General features: G+C 48.7%; 1 protein-coding gene across 1 annotated transcript in view; it reads left to right on the top strand.

Annotated features, from left to right (window-relative positions):
• The first annotated feature begins 552 nt into the window (after positions 1-552).
• The window catches only part of LOC142788297 (sodium-driven chloride bicarbonate exchanger-like), a 244,867-nt gene continuing 227,305 nt past the window's right edge, over positions 553-18,114 (top strand). The window contains exon 1 of the mRNA XM_075884900.1: positions 553-927. The gene's annotated coding sequence lies outside the window, so the exon portion shown is untranslated. The remainder of the gene's footprint in view (positions 928-18,114) is intronic.

Raw genomic sequence — 18,114 nt, 5'->3', positions numbered from 1 at the left:
TGGTGCTTCAAGATATCACATGGTCACTCGCTGACCTGCTTTCTTTCACGGATAATTCGGGTCGACGTTATGCGACCTCGGCTTATCGCGGCCGGCGGAAAACCCCGGCTCGGCTGGTGCGAGGGTGTTCGCTTTATGCGGAGCCGCCTCGTATCTTCCGAACAAGCGCGCGCCTTATCTTCCGCTTCTTTTTCGCGTCTCGCCTTCTATTCCCACGGGACCGCGGCGTCGACCCGGCAACCGGAAGCATCCGGTAGCAGACGACGCGAAATCGTTGTGGCGGGAAGAATCACGTGCCCACTGGCGTCACCACAGAACCGTAGCCTCGGCCCCGGCGCCCGGCAGAACGTCAGCGGAAAGCAGCGCCGCCATTGGCCGTAGCGGAAAGAGCGTCGATCGCGGGCCTTCCCGTCTGCACTGCGGCGAAACCAGCCAGCTCCTTCCGCCGGAGGAGCCGTTGTAGGGTTTCAAAACGAGGATAACCTCCCCACAAAAGAGAGACGAAAAAGGACGCTTTTGCCTGCCTTGGAAACAAGCGAGCGCCCTTTCGACTGGTCCCATTCGGCCGGGCTGTCCTTCACGGCGCTTTCGCTGTACCGTTGTCGGGGGTTCGCGGACCCGAGTGCCGCAACCACAGTGGCGTAGTGTGTAGTGCACGGCGCTTTGCATACTGTGCTTCACGTGTGTCTTGGAGCACTCACATCGTCACAGATCGGACGACTTTCTGGCGGCATCGCTGTCGTGCCCGCGACGCCGTGTGCTGCTGTTAGCGTGACTTGGTGAACGCTGCCGACGCGAATGAAGTTCGGAAGTCGCCGGTACCTTGGCGGTCCTCGGCCCAGTGGAAGCTGAGTGACGCTTGCCGTTGCCGCCGCCGCCAGCACTTCCCCGACACCGTTGCGCTCGTTGCTGTCATTAGAAGAAGCTGTGAGTACCCGGTAGAGCGCAGACATCCCCTGATCCCACCCCCCTGCCGCTTATTGACGGTGCATAGGCGCATTGCCAGCCCGAAAGTGCTTGCAAAACGGCTCAAAAAATCGTCGTCGGCGACATTTTCAATCGATCCGCAGCCAACCGCCTCTGTGACGGATGGTGCGAAAACGGCGCGCCGAAGCGCCGGCCGAGGTTCATTCAACCGTGTGCGAGCAGGTTGAATTATCCTTCGCAAGCCAGCGACAAACAAATCATTCTTGCACTGTTCCGTGTGCGACGTGCTTTTACACCTCCCGCGCTTACAATGCCATCGTTGGCGCGTTTTGCCGGCTTAGTTAATAGCGCCTCCCGGCAGCGTTTCTTTCCTACACGGAGTCCGCGTCAGAAATGTCAAGTGCTCTTGACGAGCCGCCAAAACCTTGGGCTCGGCCGTTTTTCGGGGCCTGGTCATTTATAGCAGCGGCCGCCGCAGCCTCCGGCTGTTCGGAGCAGCTAGCTGCGCTGCGAAAGCTGAATTTTGTTTATATATTTTTCCTCTCCTCGACCAGCGCCGCTTCTTCTCGTATTCCTCTTCGCCCCGTCCGCCTCTGGAGGTGTGCTCTAGGGCTGCGAAGGGGAAGCACCCGCTCTCTGCATAACTGTTCGTCTGGCGTGATTGAAGTTGAGGAAGCGTCGCAAACGTGCAGTAAGCAGGGGCTGTCGCGCGCGTTACGCAGGTGACGTCACTTGGCGGACATGTGCGTAGCCTCGTCCAGAGGTCTTGCTGCGTCAGAATCCGCTCACTCGGTTGAATCATCCGGTTTGAATCTTCTGCAGAGCCCAATACGTGACGCATGGCCTCCTTAATACGAACTATTGTCTCCAGCGCAACGTTCACAAGGCACAAATGAATCATTGCGTGCTGTATGACGTTGCACTGATGTGTAAATTTAGTGTGAGAATTGTATAACACAACGTACGGGTAATTCGTATGGATGTGCAGCGATAAAGCCTATCGGTATCGCTAAGAAAATTATTCAACTGATACGTGGTGAGTTCGTGCGATGTTCCCCTGATTACTAATGCTAAAGCTGTCATTGATACCCTCAAGATCAGCTGGAAATCGCATTCCAGGTCATTCTAAGAAGCGCGCCTAATTGCATCGCACGTCTTACATCCGTTTTTATACCTATAGGTCCTGTGACTTAAGGTGGCACGGGCCGTAATGTACGTAATGCAGCAGCAGCGCTCAATGTGTGAATGTATGAATGAATGAATGAATGAATGAATGAATGAATGAATGAATGAATGAATGAATGGAGTCGTGTTTAGTGCATAGTTGTTGGACACTACATAAATTTTACATGCTAACAAAACAAAGAACAGAAACAAATAAAAAAATGGTTTTTGGGGTGTCGATCGAATTCTATTGTCCTAGAAGAATAACGCAAGCTTGTTAGGACATAGCGTGAGTGCAATATAGCACACACTTGGACAGGGATGGATGTCAATCTGAATTTGAAGAAGTTGACATGGGCGCGGGGGAGGGGGGGAGGGGGGGGGGGGCTAAGAATAAAGAAATCGTAATCCGTGAGGTAATCGAAGCGGAAATGATGGGGCGATTATAGCCGCACTTCGTGTTAGCACGCCTCCTGTTAGTTTATCTGAAAAGAAGTAAATATTTTGCAATCATGCCTGTTTGACATACGCACTCACCTCACCCATCTCTGTGCGTAAATGTTCCTCTGCGGTTTCAAATAAACACTTGTTGATAGTTAACGCTTGTTTCGTGTTGCTTACTCCGTCCCTCACCAAGTGTGCGTTATCCGACTTGCTTTTGTTAATCAGTGGCCGATGTGTACAGCTCGAAGACCGCCGCATATTGTTGGATGCGGGTTCGACTGCCACCCGCAACGCTTTTCCCGCTTACCTTAATTACCATTTAAGGATGCCAGTTAATTCCAGCTCTAGTTCTCCTGCCTTCGTTGTCCGCTGACCTCTTTTGTCAGTGTAACTATTAATAAAAAAATCCCCGCTCCTTCACGAAGTGAATCGTGACGAGTGGGCGAAGCTCTGGGTATCGTATTGGGGATTATAACCGTCCCTTACCCGAGCTTTACCCCACGGAACGTAAACTGAGTGACATAAAGTGAACGCAGAAATGTAAGTTTATTTCGCTTTCCGGTTGTTTTAGGCCGTTCGAGGAGGATTTAGTGGAGGATATGCCTCGAAAGGGATTTCAAGAACCCGCAATCTTACCGGTGGCGAGATACCATTTTGATACGTGTAATTTGTTGGAACACTCAGTGCTCGATGTGTACAGGTTTCCTTGAGGACTCCCAACATCTAGGCGCATTTTAGGAGAGATCTACTGATCAATATTCTTCTCGATAAGGTATTTTCCCCGGGAACAGCGATCTTTTATAGTTAGCATGTCTACGGGGAAGTCTATTATAAAACGGTGTGTGTGTGTGTGTGTGTTTCATATGTTTAAACAATAACAACGGTGACCACAACTGAAGACAAAGCTATAGGTCTTTAGGAGCTTCGTCCCTAACATAATAGAAATCGAGTACCTAGATTTCCCCATCTTCTTCGTTCGATATGAAGTGTTCCGGTATGCATATGGTCAACCCACAGAGTGTAAAGCCATCATTTTTATAAAAGGGAACACACGAACGCGTCGTAAATAGTCCCAAACCGCGCATGTGACATGGCGCAATAGTAAAACGTGAAACCATAGGGAGAGAGCGGTACCATTCTCTATATTGCCTTCAGCCTTCGTGCAGCTTATGTTGTTGCGATAGCAGCACTGCGAAGCTGAGCTAGCGACAGTTCTTGCCGAAAACGATTGTTGCTGACTGAAACGTCCCAACAAAGTGTGGGTATCAAAAAGAAAGCGTAAGATAAAGATGCACATTCCTGATGGGCTTGTAGGCAGTGGAAGGCACGACCCCACTTTCTCGTTTTATATTCACATTTCGCCGCTGCGCCGGGCACGTGTGCGATACAAGGCTCTCTTTGGGGCGCTCGCGTGTTCCCTTTCATAAAAATGACGGCTGTACAGACGCTTATTTTTCAAACCTGAACGCGCGAACGTCGACCACCGAGTCAATTGAACGCGGTTTCTCGGAGTCTGGTTATCGAAACATAGGTAAAAAAAGAAACAACAACAACAAAAAAGAACCGCTTAGGACTGTTCATTTCGCGCATGCACGTATTTTCGTTCATTTGGCAGCCGTGCTTCGTTATACGGCGCTAATAGACTGAGCAGTCTGTTCAGGTTGAGTAAATGGTCGGCTGTGTGCATGGTCCACCGCGTAATGTACACACGTTTTCAAACACGACATTATTATTATTATTTCGTTTCACTACTGGTATGTGCAATATCTCAAGGTGACCACGTCATATCTGTAATGAATCTTGTCTCTAAAGGTAACGTTGGCTCTAATCTATACGCGATCTAATGGAAACGCTGATATGACCCGAACTGTATGTGAAAACAAAAGTATGTACGTTGTTACTTAGCCCTAAATTGTCCCGTTTCAATATCCTCCTGAGTTCCAGCTATGGGGATTTGTCCAAAATATTGGACATGAAATACCCCATCACTACAAAGATATCAGCATGTTTTCTTCCTCAAAAACCACTTGTCCAATATTTTGGACATCCACTGGCGCCCTCCATGAAGTTTTGTCGAAATTGCGCCAGGAGATCGCGAAACAAAGAAGAAAACATGGTGGCGTTCAACAGGGCAATCTTCTAGAAGTTAAACGGCGAAAGTTAAGGTCCACTTTTCTGTTTGTTTTTTATTATTTGTTACATTTTGAATAATAGCTTGCAGTTATTCCGGAATTTGTCACACTTTTCTTCAGTAACCTTGCTTTGTGTTGCTTCAGGCCCACTACTTAACGCTTTAATTAAGTTTCAGCGTCCAATTAGTTGGACATCACGCCATACCAAAAGCGCAGGCATAACGGAAATAATAAGCTTCACTTTTTATCTTCGTCACCTACACACCCAGTTGTGAAAGTTTCAGGAAATTCCGTGGACCAAAATCCAACCCGGAAGTCAGGAGGATATGCGAGTACATGCTGTACATATTTTACATGGCCGAATGTACGTACAGCGGTGAGCACTGTTAGTGTGAACACGCGAGTGCATGGCCGACGGCACTGTCAGCGCCCCGTTACGGTCATCTCTGGAAACATTGCGCATGCGCATCACGCCTTCCGCGAAATAATTGTTCCACCGCGCGCATGACGTCATGAATGAACGCACTTGTTCGTCGTCTGCTAGCCGCATTTTTGTTTTCTAAGCCCATGCATCCTGCATTTTAAGATTTCTTTAAGCATCTGTGCTTGAACAGAACAAAACAAAAAAAAAAACTTGTATATCTATGGGGCGTGTCTATTCGTTCCCTTCAAAGTTGTTGTGCATCGCCGTATATAAAACAACCAAACATCTTTTGCAGCCGTTCATTCTGTCGCCAGATCGTATTATGGCTAGAGTTCCTGATGATGAACGGCGCTCAATTGTCGAGCTTTCCCTGAAAGGTTATTCCCAGCGGTATATTGGCGCTTTAGTTAATAGGCCCCTGAAGACTGTGAACAGGATAATTCAAGCCTGAAGGTTGCATTCAGGATGCACCCCGCGCGCCCCGCCCTAAAGCTACCACAGATGATGAAGACGCCCTCATAGTTGCAGCTGCTGTTTGTAACCCTTTCTTGCCAGCCCCAGCAATACGAGAGGACTTGTATTTGGACGTTTCGGACACCACTGTTCGACGTCGCCTGCGTACTGCGGGACTTCGCAGTCGCGTCGCAGCGCAGAAGCCACTACTAACGGCGGCACACAAGGACGCACGACGGCAGTTCGCTGAGTTGCACGAAGCATGGACATCAGAAGAGTGGGGTCGCGTCATCTTTTCGGATGAGTCGATGTTTTCGACGCGACAAGACCAAAGATTTCGTGTTTGGAGACTACCAGGCACACGCTGAGGCAAACTTCCTGCTTTGAAAAGCAATTGTTTTAGTTAACGTCAAAATGCCACGCAGGAACGACCCAGACAACGTGCAAGGTGTTTCTGCCCGTGAGAGATCGAGTGTGAGCGTGTGGGGTGCTGTTTCAAGATATGGTTTAGGGCCCCTGCAACGTATACGTGGACACTTATCGTCGGAACAATACTGCGACATTTTGAACAATGTGCTGTTGCCATATGCGAGCAGTTTATTCCCAGACGGTGATTACCTGTTCCAACAGGACCGGTCACCGTTACACACGGCGCGGGCTGTCAAGGAGTTCTAGGGGGAGCAGCACATGCAGCTACTGGAATGGCCTCCGCAAGGAGTGGACCTGAATGCGATGATAGAAAACGTGTGGGGCCGTCTGAAAGCTTCTTTGGCAAGGAAGCCCCTTTATTCCGCGACTTCGGACCAGTTGTGGGCGCAAGTCAGCAACGAGTGGGAAAGGCTGAAAGCCGATCGGGAATATGTTCGATCGCTTTACGACTCGTTACCGTCCAGAATAACTGCAGTCGTTGCTGTAAGTGGTCACATGACTCGCTATTAGATTTGCTCACGTTTTTATATTTGTTCTCATGGTCTTGTTTAACTTGCCCCGCCGCGGTGGTCTAGTGGCTAAGGTACTCGGCTGCTGACCCGCAGGTCGCGGGTTCGATTCCCGGCTGCGGCGGCTGCATTTCCGATGGAGGCGGAAATGTTGTAGGCCCGTGTGCTCAGATTTGGGTGCACGTTAAAGAACCCCAGGTGGTCAAAATTTCCGGAGCCCTCCACTACGGCGTCTCTCATAATCAAATGGTGGTTTTGGGACGTTAAAACCCACAAATCAATCAGTCTTGTTTAACTTGAATTGCAAAAGTGCAATTTTCTCCAATACAAAGTTTAATAATTATCCCTCTTATACTCACTTTTTTCCCTTCACGCGCCAATCTTCAATCGAGATGGACCTTGAAATGCCGAAGGTATCAGCTCAGCGAACAAAAAGTGCGGCTAGCAGACGACGAACAAGCGTATCGATGACGTGATGCGCGCGGTGCAAAGAGTGTTTCGCAAAGCACATGCTGCGCATGTGCAATGTTTCCAACGATGGCTGTTACGTGGCGATGATATAGTGCCGTCGGCCACGCGCTCGCGTGTTCACCCTAACAGTGCTCACCACTGTACATCTAAGGCGGACACTTTATCGCTGTTCGATTCGGTAAAACTAGAGCGCATATTTTACTGCATGGGTTAAGCGGTTGTGTGGCGTCTAACCTCGGTGTAAGGTAAGTGTAGCAATAATTTTCCGAATTATGTATTAAACATCACCTTCTGCGAGACCTTGAATACTAATGATAATGGCCGAATTGTTATTTTGAGATGTTCGGTTTAAAACCCACAAAGAATTGTCAGCAATGCTCGGCGGAGATCGCGCCTCTGTGTTCGAGAAGCTTCGAGAGTGTATACTGTTCTTGTTAGACTGTTTTTGTTAAGATTTTTGGGTGCACGTAAAAGAACCCCAGGTGGTCGAAATTTCCGAAGCCTTCCACTACGGCGTCTCTCATAATCATATAGTGGTTTTGGGACGTTAAACCCCACATATCAATCAATGTTTTTGTTAAGATTGCGCGCGGGACGCGAACGACCTTGCCTATTCGAGAGCTTACGAAACCACCCGTAATAAAGCGGGAAAGTTCGATGCCTGGGGCATAAAAGACGGCGCAACCCGGTGAATGTGGCGATCAGTTGATCGACGACCGATGCACTGGTATCAGTGTATACAGCGTGCATTGCTTTCTGTAATGAGTTGCCGCCTGCTATTTGTTTATGATTCGGGCCGAGGATTTGTTTTTTTTTCCTTACCTCACAATAAAGAATGTAATGAGTTGCGGTTTTCCGGCTACAAGTTTGGCCAAATTAAGAGTTTCATCTTGCATAAGGCGACTGCTGTGTTCGTGAACGTTGATTGATATGTGGGGTTTAACGTCCCAAAACCACTATATGATTATGAGAGACGCCGTAGTGGAGGGCTCCGGAAATTTAGACCACCTGTGTGTTCGTGAACGTGATGGCCCCGTTGCAATGTATGTTCATCTCATCTGATGAGATTTTGACGACCCTGTATATCGGCGTCAAATGAAACACGAACAGCGGCATGCCTTCGCGATATTATAGTGCGTGCCGTCCACTTATCACCGTTGACAGGTGCGCTTATCCTGTTCAGCATCTCTGCGCGTAAATGTGTGCCTGTTCGTGGTGATAAGTGGAGGGCACGCACTGTATACCATCGCGAAGGCTTGCAGCTGTTCGGGTTAAGGGTCCCAAAACCACCATATGATTGAGAGACGCCGTAATAGAGGGCTCCGGAAATGTCGACCACCTGGGGTTCTTTAACGTGCACCCAAATTTGAGCACACGGACCTACAGTATTTTTCGCCTCCGTCGATATTGCAGGTGCCGCCGCCGAGATTTACCCCCGTATCCTAGAACGTCCCTTCCCTCAACGCTTCACCTTCACTTGAGAAAGCCGATGGGAGCGCCGTCTCTAGGCACGGCAAGTCACTGCATATCAGCGATAATCTGCTGCGATTCTTGAGTAGCGCAGCGTCATCTTCAGCCGAGCGGCGGCGCAGTGTTCAACTCTGTCAAGTGAAGGCTGAAAGTCGAGTCGAGGAGCGTTTGTGAATACGGGGGTGAATCCCGCGACATGCGGGTCAGCAGCCGAGTACCTTAGCCACTATATATAGACCACAAGGGCGGGGCTGCACATTCACATTGTCGCACGAGTGTTGGTCAAATGCCGTCAGCTGGGTTCGCGCACTCTTGCAACGTGCGCATGCGCCTTTGTAGGCTCTCGAATCACGTGGCCTTGTATGCGACGATTGACGTCCTCGCTCTTCCTCCCTTGGCACTGCATCGTGTATACGCGTGATCCGTCACGTCTTCGCCTCCTTCGTTGCGTGGGTGGTGGATCACGTACTCTCACGCGCAAGGCGACCCTCGGGGATGACCGTAGCGAAGGGATCCCGTTTTGTGTCCTTAACTGCGGCGTATATATTGTATCGCAGAGTCCGAGATATACAACCATTGCATTAGAAGGCGCTCGTCTTTCAAACAAAATGCGTGTGCCACTGCCACATCTCGCTTTGCATCCTTGAACCTCGGGCAAAAATTTCGTTTTGCGGTTCCATTAGCAGCGACGCTGTCTGCTACGCAGTAATCGGCACTTGTGGAATCTTTCTTTAGTTCAATCTAAAAAGAAGAAAAAAAAAACGTGCGCTAACACGGATATACGAAGGAAGTCGGGACATTACTGGTGTCCTGACTTCCTTCTTGCGTCCCTGTTTGTTCGTCCTGTCTCTTTTAGACTCTGAACGTATGCCAACCAGCTCGGTCATTCTAAGCTTTTCTTTAAATACGTCGCGCCTTTGTGTTCTTCATTCAATTAGGTCCCAGGCATGGTATTCGCTTGAGCTAGGTTATTCCATCCTCGACAGCTTACTGCGAGAGAGGGACTAAAAGAAGGGTTATTTAATGAATGGCGGAGCGGTCTGTCTACGGGCCCAATCAAATGGTTACACAGTGCACATGCATAACATACCCAAGAGGCGCAGTCAAATGGAGTCAACAAACTATACAATGTTTGAATTATACAGGTGCAACAAAGCGATCGCTATAATAATAATAATAATAATAATAATAATAATAATAATAATAATAATAATAATAATAATAATAATAATAATAATAATAATAATAATAATAATAATAATAATAATAATTATTATTATTATTATTATTATTATTATTATTATTATTGTGGGTTGTGAGTGTCTCTCGCACTTCTCGACGGTATTATAGCCTCAAGAATTTCCGACGAGCGCTTCTTGTGGCCGCCTTATTAAATGAATATTGTAAGTCGCCACATTAACAGAGTGAGTGAGTGATTAGAAACGCTAGAAAAAGGTAGGTAGGCAGGTCAACCAGAACCGCAATGTACGGTTTTTGACCCCTGAGAGTGAAAGGGAAAGAAAGATGGACAGGAGAGCGCGCACGCGAAAACAAAGAAAGAAAGCTGATGCGGACCGGGAGTACCTATTGGCCACAAACGGTGAAACAACCGCCATTGTATACCTTCCACGCCGAACACCCTAACACTCGAATACGGCTGCAGATAACACTGAGCGCATTCGCCGCTTAGTGCGCATAGTGCCAGGCATGCTACGATAAACGAATACAAGTCACGTCGCATTTAGCAACACTTATGGGGTTCTTTGCGTATAGCGCGCGACACAACATCAACACGCGAAACATGGCTTATGTCGTGTTTTTGTGTTCACGTCTAGAAACTTTCGGCTGAGCTCTCCGGGGTGCTATTGTGGACATTGTCGAATTACGCCACGTTGTCAGATTCCGCCATTGATAGATGATAATTGGCCAAGTGAGCTGCTACGACCTCTCTGATTGGCGTAAATAGCCGTTGTTACGAAATTTGACAATATGCATGGTGGAATTAGACAGTGTCCAGAATAGCAGCCCTGGTCGGCATTTTTATGTCAAACTCAATAGCTGCGTCGGTGACATACTACGCAAGACACGGCTCTGTCCGCGCTGCAACTTTTTCTTTATGTATATGTTTGCGCGGCTTTTACGTGGCGCTGTAAATGTTGCTCTTAAAGTAGCGACACGGGAACGCCGAAGAAGGCTTTTGTTTTCGAAAACAAGTACTGCGTTCTTTAGGACGGCTTTGACAATGAACGAATCAGGAATATATACTGCAGTACTAATCGTTGGATGTTCACGTCCCCAAGCCGCGATATCTCGATGAGGGATGCCGGTGTGAAGGGCTCCAGAAACGTTGACAATCTGCTGTTCTTTAACGTGCACTAACATCGCGCAGTATGCACGGAGTCCTCTCAATCGAAATGCGACTGCCGGGGCTGCTATCGAACCCGCGACCTTGGGGTCACCGGCCGAGCGCCGTAGCCACTGTCATCACCGAGGTAAACGAATGTATACATTGCTACTACACCCATTTTCTCTAGAGCGTTCGGCGACAGGTGTCGTGCTCGAGTGCGTGCATGCGGTCTTCGCTGTCAACAACTAATTAATCTAATGCACGAACAGGCTACTGTCCCCGCGCGTTCCTCCGCGGACGGTGCAACCTCGTTCATGTGGAACGCGCGTATCTTCTTACGCGTTTACGCATTCAACGAATGGAGGCGCCTTCGCGTCCGAGCCGGCGCCATGTCGTTCCAACGGGTGTGTCGGATGAAAGGGCCAAGGTTATATATCTGTAGCGCTGGCTTATATTTCGTTATTCCGGAAGTGATATCGTCTCTCTCCGATGGCCTTCCGCCGCTCCCTCGACGAAAGTGCCCGGAAGACGAGTGTGGATACCACCCTACTCTCTCTCTCTCTCTCTCTCTCTCTCTCTCTCTCTCTCTCTCTCTCTCTCTATCTATCTATCTATCTATCTATCTATCTATCTATCTATCTATCTATCTATCTATCTATCTATCTATCTATCTATCTATCTATCTCTCTATCTCTCTTTCTCTCGAGAACTCCAAATAATGAAAGAATAAGGAAGACTAAAACAAAGCAAGGGCATCAAAATCTGGCATCGCATCAAATATCCCCCCCTCCCTTTCTACTGTAGTTAGCTCAACACTCGTTGTCTTCTAGAAATTGTCGTGAATTCCGCTGAGACTGGTGACTTCCGAAGTGGGCTGTTTTCTCCTAATCCACTCTTTGCGTTCTGCTTACTTCTACTACGCTATAGTAGGACGGACACTTGAGGTAACAGAATAGAAAGTTGGGCGAGTTGGTGTATATTCATATTAAAAGAAAAGCGGCGCACAAAAAGACTGAGACAAAGAAGAGAACCACACACAGCGCTGCGTGTGGTTCTCTTCTTTGTCTCCGTCTTTTTGTGCGCCGCTTTTCTTTCACTTGAGGTATATGCGCTCTTGCACTTTCCCAAACGTCAAATCAGCGCAAATAAGGACGTACACAAAAACGAGGTAGACGAGGACAGATGTTGTCCTTGTCGCCTGTTCTTGTCTGCCTCGTGTTTGTGTCTGGATTCATTTGCGCCAATTTCACTTTGTTAAAATGCTATGCTGTACTGAGTATAGGCAGGCACATTGATTGCACGTGACCTCATAGAAGCACGACATGGTTCCAACATGGCGGCTTGAATGACATCAAGACCAAACGTATATAGTATAGTCCTGCTACAGTGCAATAACGGCGTCGCTAGAACGTTATTGGGCCCCTGTGCATGAGCAGAGAAGCAACCAGCATGCGATGTGCTGTCAGTGCTGATGACGCTAACGTCACATCAATGGTCCCTGTGTCCCTTTCGCCTGCATTCTCGTGTGTGTGCGCTAAAGATTCAGTAAGTAGACATCACGAAGTTCGCGTTTGACCATGTTAGGGCTCCTACCTGGTTGTTAGAGTGACATCACTCCAAGCCATGTGTGTGCCTTCCAGGGGCGTATGTATAACCATCATTTTTTGGGGGGGAAGGGTGGGGGAGACGGGTTCCACCATATCTTATATATGATTCGTGCGTGCGTTTGTGTGTGTGTTTTTGCCCATGAGTAGACATCATCATCATCATAAGCCTTACTATGCCCACTGCAGGACAAATGCCTCTCCCATGTTCCGCCAGTCAACTCGGTCCTGTGGGGGGAGGGGGGGGAGTGTTTATGTTTAGAAGGAAAAGAAAAGAAAAGTGAGCCCCGCAACTGTCTGCATCAGGGTGTGACACCTCAGCAGTAGCTCACAAGGGATGGGGGTGAGGAGGGATTAAAAGGATAGGAATAAAGGTGTAGAGAGAGAGAAAGAGAGATGAGGAAAGCCAGAGAAAGCGACGATAAATCGAGGGAATAGAAGAGATAGGAAAGATGGAAACACAGTCACAGGAGTCCGAGGACAGGGCACCACTTGCAAGAGCTCTTGTTGACGTCAGGAGATGGCATAGAGCAAGTCCAGTCGGTCAGAGCTACACTGTCGTGGGAGGTCGGCGCCAGGAGATGACGTAGGACGAGCCCAGTCGGCCAGAGCTACGCTGACGCCGGAGATCGCGAGGGCACAACCGGTCGGCACGGAATCCAGCAAGCGAGTCAACTCGGTCCTGTGCTTGCTGCTGCCAATTTATACCCGCAAACTTCCTGAACTCAGCTGCCCACTTTCTGTCTCCCCCTCACCCACTTGCCTGCTCTGAAAATCTAGTCAGTTACCCTTAATGACCAGCGGTTATCCTGCCTACGCGCTACGTGCCCGGTACATGCCAATTTCTTATTGATTTCAGCTATGGTATCCTTAACTCCAGTCTGTTCTCTGACCCACTCTGCTCTCTTCTTGTCTCTTAAGGTTACACCTATTATTTTCCTTCCCATAGCTCGCTGCGTCGTCCTCAATTTAATCTGAGCCCTCTTTGTAAGCCTCCAGGTTTCTGCTCAGTAGGTATTAAGTACGTGTAAAATACAGCTGTTATATACCTTCCTCTTGAGGGATAGTGGAAATTTACAATTCATGCTTCGAGAATGCTTGCCGAATGTGCAGCACCACATTCCTGTTCTTCTAGTAACTTCAATCTCGTGATTCGGCTGCTCGGTTACTACTTGTCCTACTGGTAGTTACCTGGTATATTTACAACTTCAAGTTCACTGCTACCTATCTCGAGGCGCTGTTCTGTTCCGAAGTTGTTGTACATTACTTTCGTTTTATGCAGATTAATTTGACAATCTTTTTGCTTTTTGCCCCGCCACGGTGGTCTAGTGGCTAACGTACTCGGCTGCTGACCCGCAGGTCGCGGGATCAAATCCCGGCTGTGGCGGCTGCATTTTCGATGGAGGCGGAAATGTTGTAGGCCCGTGTACTCAGATTTGGGTGCCCGTTAAAGAACCCCAGGTGGTCGAAATCTCCGGAGCCCTCCACTCGGGCGTCTCTCATAATCATATGGTGGTTTTGGGACGTTAAACCCCACAAATCAATCAATTAATCAATCTTTTTTGCTTTCCCTGTCTAATTCAGTCATTATGAATTGCGATTCGTCTTCGTGCGTGCGCATATAAGCAAGCAAAATTGAAAAAAAAAATCAGGATGTTCGAACCCTTCCTCCCGCCTTTGGCTGCGCCCCTGGTGCCCCCTGTTACAGCGGCCCTCTTTCCCTGTCTCTAGCTGATTTTTTTCCCCCGTACCGTTTGTTTTTCCCGTTTAGCAGATCAGTAATCTTATAGACCTTATAGTGTTGGTTCCTGCTACTCAAGCGTCAGGATTTTACTGTAGCGAAAACAAAAGCAATGGAGAAAGAGCGCGAACTGTGGTCGGAATGTTGATAGGACTGCGTGTAGTATACAAAAAAAAGGGGGGGGGGGGGATTTGGGGGTGTTAGAAAGCGCGTTGGTCGTTTGCTTGCCGAATCAAGGTTGTGCCCCCCCCCCCCGCCTCCTCCTCGTGCTGCTCTTATCATAAATAAATTTAGGACTCGTCATCGATTGTTATTCTACCGTGATCGATAGCGGACGCGCTATTTCGCCCGGAAGCATTTAAGCTGAACAGCGTGGGACTTGGCATTCGAAACAGTGTTTTATCCACACACACACACGCATAAACAATAGAAGAACAAATCAAGGAAAAAGAGAGGGTGAAAGGTGGCCGTCGCAAGCGCCAAGAAAGCGGCGCGTCACGTGTTGTGCACTTCGCTGACCTTGCATGCGTGCGGGTTCTCTGTCGTTGCGTCTACTTCGCGGCTTATTTCGTTAGCGCGTAAGCAGTTACGTAAAGAAAGGACGGGCCACTTCTTTCTTTTTCTTTTCTCCCTCGAGATCGGGTTGTGCGCATCGTTTTATCTCACCCCAGGGAGCCTTCTTGCTGCGTGGCCTTCGTTGTCGGTCAGAGGAGAGAGGGTTGTTGTGGAGTGAAGAAGAGTTGACGATGACGGAGCCTTGTTCGCCTCAACCGCTGGCATGGAACACGGCAGGTATACTTACAAGCAAACACGTAGTGTCGCCGGACTCGATTGTCGTGTCCAATCGGTTCGATCGATCGAGGTAAAGAAGTTCATAGAGATGCGCAGTAGCTCGTAGAAAAATGCGCGTGTCAGCTCGTCCTATTATACACTTACTCGCATAAACATAACGTACTTCTCGTTTCCCAATCTCCCAGCCATTTGCGTCCGCATCTGTATGCATATATGGCTCGCACAAACGCTCGTGATGTGATGTGTTTACCGAGAAGTTCACGTTGCCAGTGTATGCCGCTGAACATGCCGTGTGACAGTTGATTCGTTCGCGGAATGGGCGCGTCTACTCGTGTTCCGTAATTTCTGGACGGCTGCGCAACATTTGCGGATGAGACACGCGCACCATCTCGCTTGGCATGTCGCGCTGGTGTGCGACGCGGCCGGGCGCCGCCGGCTCATCACTTATTTCGTCTATATAGTCGTATAGCATGCAACATATCGCCTGCTTGGTGCTGCGTAGGTGCGAGTGGTCCGTTGTCGTTCGGGTCTTAGCGCAAAACACGGCGTTGTTTGCGCGGACCGATACTGTACTACGGAATAGTATAGGGAAAAGAGCGTTTTTAATTGGCCCTGTTAGAATACGTCAGGAACCTCCACAATGGCGGCGCGAAGCGGTGCCAACACGAAGCATACGAAATGGTATTCCGTATATCATGGTGCACGCCATGATGGGCCTGCTAGACTGCAGTAATTAGAGTGTTACTCTTCCTGGTCGCCATCACAGGTGTTGCCAAATCGGCCTCGCTCGGCCAACTCGCTAGTATGCTGCTCCATCCGAATCGAAAATTTCGCGCTGTAGACGACGCGAACGCAGAAAGATGGTACCTGTGTACCGGATTCGCGAGCGCAAAGTATATAACGTACCATTCTTTCACCGAGTAGCTCACTCCCGGGATCAATGTTGCGTTTTTGCTTTTTTCTTTCGGTATCCATAACCAACTCGCCAAATTGTGCCTCCAGGGGTTTTTCTTCAGCCGGACGATGGTCTCAACCTTTCAGGATATAGCACGCCTTCTATCCTTTACCATACTTTTCACCTACAGACGCTGCAAAGAGACCGTTCAATGGGCAACATAACACTTTGAAAACTTCAGCAACGTGTTATTATATCGATGACTGACGCATTTTTAGCTCTCCATGACTCCACTATATAGTTGCGTATTCGTCCATAGTGGAAACGAAAAAAAAGGCCTCAGCATTTCTATAGTTCACTATAGTATCTCTGTCTACTCCTATACGCACAGCTGCGAAGGAAAACAACAATGATAAGATAAAAATAATATCTAGCTCTGACAAAATATCGGACGGCTCTGCGTCGAGATCTATATACCGCGGTGCATCGTAACATTGGCATCTTAGAGTTTTCGGTTCTTTCCAGCTGGGAATGCGCAAACCAATTCCACACGGCCTCGCACCAATATGACGCTGCTGCGGCTGGCTTACCGTTGGGAATGCCATTCAGCAAGCCGGTTTCGGCGCACCGTTGCTAAATCGGATGGTGCGCTAGAAAGGGAGACCTCTCTCGAGATTAGCTAACTGCAATTATAGTCAAAACATAACGCTATTTCGTCTTTACTGAGACCTAGCGAGAGTGTAGCGAGTCCATGCCTGCCGGCTTTTCGCGTCGAGAGTGCGCAACGCCCACTTCCTACTGCGCTTGAGACCTTGGAAGTTGCACTGGACCAGGAAAGAAAAAAAGGAGAAAAATGAAAGCGAGAACTGGAGCGCCTGTCGTAAGCCATACGCAAATGATGAGTGATGCGAAACGGCAACGTATATGCGTGTTCACACGCAGGACTCCGGGAAAAGCCGCGAATGTCCTTAGCGAGTCGCACGTTTCCGTTTCTTGTGACTGACAAATTTCGAGTGCAAGGAGAAGAAAAAAGACAGCAAAACAATATCTACTCCCTCCGAACGTGGCGCCTATTGTCCTTAGCTTTTGTCGGTATGCTTGCGACAGCGATAGGTGTTTTTGTCCGGTGGCGTATCAAGCATTTTAATAGCAGGGACAAACATCTCACGGTCACCGGAAGCCGCACGCCTTTTTGCCAAGAGTGCATTATGCGCTCGCGACTATGTGGTTGCGGAACGCGCGTGTAGTTTAAGTGAGAATTGCAGCAACGACAAAAAAGAAAGAGGCAGTGTCTTTGAAGCGCATTTCAAGTCCCCTTTGATCACTGGTTGCGGCGCGTGTAACCTTGCACAACTGCCTGGTTTATTCGTATTCAACGCCCTATTGAAAAGCGAAGCTGGGAGGACAGATAGGAAAAAAAACAAATTAGTGGTTGCCAGACCTGCATGCTGACTGCATCGCGTGCCTCGCGCGGTTGCCTAACCTAATACGTGCGAACATTCAGGCATGATGCTTAGGTGCGTTTTAACTATGGGTATATATGACGCAGAATCTGTCTACAGAATCGTGTCGAGGTTTTGTATTGTTGTTTTAAAGCGGTTAGCTCGGGGCGTTTGTTGAAATAACTGGCATTTCCCAGTCCTCCCTCCTCCCATTTCTTTGGCTCGAGCTGCGATCCGTCGAAATGTAAAAATGAAATTATACCAAGGCCGATACTTATCGCATGAACGAGGACATTGGCGCAACGAACTGTGAATCGTGTTGTCAAAGAGTCATCTGTCACTGCGGTCTGGTTGTGAAATAGCCAACTAAGTGGACGACTGGAGGACGTGAGGGTCAGAATAATAGTAATTGCTAAGGTTCAACGTCCACAAACCACGATGCAGATTTGAGGAACGCCGTGGTGGAGGGCTCCGGAAATCTCCATCTCCCGCAGTTCACTAACGTGCGCCCGAATACAAGCACACAGGGCTCGCGCATTCTCGCTTCCATCGAAAATGTGGCCACCGCGGCAGGGATTTGATCCCGCGACCATCCAGTCAGCAGTGGAGCACCACATATTCAGAGCACCGTGGCAATCGCGGCACTCTTGCTTGCAAACCGTGTCATGGCTCGTGACGACGCGAACTTCGGAGAAGTTGCCGGGAAGCTGAATAAAATATAGTATTCTGAAATATACGTGTGGTTGGCCTTATGTCTCTCGTGTGAACTAACAGACTAAGATGCCAAGGAAAGTATAGGTATTGGTAGTAATTCTGAACAAAGGAAGGTGAACGAAAGGGTAACTTGCCGCTGGCAAAGACCGAACCTGC

The sequence above is a fragment of the Rhipicephalus microplus genome, unplaced genomic scaffold (assembly GCF_043290135.1).
Source record: "Rhipicephalus microplus isolate Deutch F79 unplaced genomic scaffold, USDA_Rmic scaffold_52, whole genome shotgun sequence".
In the NCBI taxonomy this organism is placed as follows: domain Eukaryota; kingdom Metazoa; phylum Arthropoda; class Arachnida; order Ixodida; family Ixodidae; genus Rhipicephalus; species Rhipicephalus microplus.
Note: the sequence above shows the minus strand (reverse complement) of the source record. Positions and strands in the feature narration are given on the sequence as shown.